This window comes from Delphinus delphis, chromosome 14 (genome assembly GCF_949987515.2).
Source record: "Delphinus delphis chromosome 14, mDelDel1.2, whole genome shotgun sequence".
Lineage (NCBI taxonomy): Eukaryota > Metazoa > Chordata > Mammalia > Artiodactyla > Delphinidae > Delphinus > Delphinus delphis.
The window spans coordinates 16,411,308-16,413,390 of record NC_082696.1 but is presented as its reverse complement, the minus strand read 5'-3'; positions in this window follow the sequence as shown (position 1 = coordinate 16,413,390).

Genomic DNA, 2,083 nt, shown 5'->3' with positions numbered 1-2,083 from the left:
AATTTATATGTTGTAGACCTAATCCCCCAATGTGACTGTATTTGCAGATAGCCTTTAAAGAGGTAATTAAGGTTAAATGAGGTTATGGGGGTGGGCCCTGATCCAACCTGACTGGTGTTCTTATAAGAGGAGATTAGGACACAGACACACATGGGACAGACCACGTGAAGACATAGGGAGAAGATGGCCATCTGCAAGCCAAAGAGAGAGACCTCAGAAGAAACCAACCCTGCTTACACCTTGAGTTCAGACTTCTAGTCTACAGAACTGTAAGAAAATGAAATTTCTGTTGTTAAGCCACCCAATCAGTGGTGCTTTGTTATGGCACTCAAGCAAACTACTCCAAGTTCTTCCCCTGGTTGAGATGACTCACATTCCCGCTCCTGCTTCCTACTGACTGTGGTGGTCTCACCTGAGTAGCCTTAACTTATCGTTAATCTGTGTCCAGACCTCAGTTCCAGAAGACGTTTGGCATTCTGGACCCAAGATATACTCCAAGAACAAACCACATTAGGCAAACACAGGAAGCCCAAGTCTCATTTTCTGAGAGAGGGAAAAAAGAAAAGGTAGAGAGATGGAGTCTAACAAGCTCATAGTAACCCAAGCAATGTCTCAGTCTCCTTAGCTTCAAGCTTCTCCCCAAAAGAAGTGACTGTTTTGCCCTATTTGGGGACTTAAAAAAAAAAAAAAAGAAGTGGGAGATGGAGCAGATGAGGTCCAGAGCATCAAAGAGCTGTATTTTTTTAATTTAAAAAAAATTTAAATGTTACTGTATTGAAGTCTCAAAAAGCTGTGTTTTTAAAAAAATGTTAACATTGTTAAAACCATAAGAGACTGATGTCTACTTCCAGGAAGATGGGGTAGTTGCAATCTTCTCTATTCCTTTTGTTAATACAACTAGAAACCCTGGATGTTACGTATAACCACAAAAGATGGAAAGAAGAGGACAGATCAGCTAGAGACCTGGGGACCCAAAGAATGACACAGTGGTGAGTTCCTGAGTTTTCTTTTTGCTTCATGTGTCCCAGACTTGAGCTGAAGAAGCAGGCAACTGGGAAACACCAATGGGCACAGATAAGAGAAAGTCCCAAGTGAAGCTAGCCCTCTCCATGTCCTCTCTATGCCCTCTCATGCCCTCTCTATGCCCTCTCCATAACCTCTCTATAACCTCTCTATCCCCTCTCCATGCCCTCTCTATCTTCTATGTCTTCTCTATCTTCTCTCTATGCTCTCTCCATGCTCTCTCTAGCCAACAGAACAGGGACAGGGCCACCTGGGACGACAGGTTATTTTAGACAATAACTGTTCTACTCCAGTCAAACATGACAGAAAAAACTGTGACCCCAGCCATGCCAGGAAAGACTAAGTAGGGAGCTTAGACTTTCATCTTTACAGGCTTCAAAGAGGCACCCCTCCCCCATGCACTTCCCTATCTGCATGGGGGTGATATCAGAGGAGCCTGAATAGGGAGCTGGGACTTCACCCCACTGGGTGGTAACACCACTCAACAGCAGCAGAATGCACATTTTCTACAAGTGCCCACAGAACAGATATCAAGATAGACCATATTGGGGCCATAGTGGAATCAAACTAGAAATCAATAACAGGAAGATAACAAGAAAATCTCCAAACACTTGGAAACTTAACAGTTGATTACTATGTCTTCTCAGTGGATTGGCCCTTTAAGAATTATATAATCTCCTTATCTGTCTCTGGTAATTTTCCTTTTCTTTGAAGTCTCCTTTATCTGATATTAATATAGCCATTCCTACTTTCCTTCAAATAATATTTGTATGATATATCTTTTGCCATCTGTTTGTTTCCAACCTGCTTATATCATTTTCTCTGATGTGGATTTCTTTTATAGCATATAGTTGGATCATGTTTTTTAGTTTACTCTGCCAATCTCTGTCTTTTAATTGATGTATTTAGACCATTTGCAAGCACTGAGTGTTTTCCACCTAAGATTGGGAACAAGGCAAGGATGTCCACAACCACTACTCTAATTCAACATAGTGCTGCAAGTTCTAGCTAGTGCAGTGGACAAGAAAAGGAAATAAAAGACATACACATAAGAAAGGAA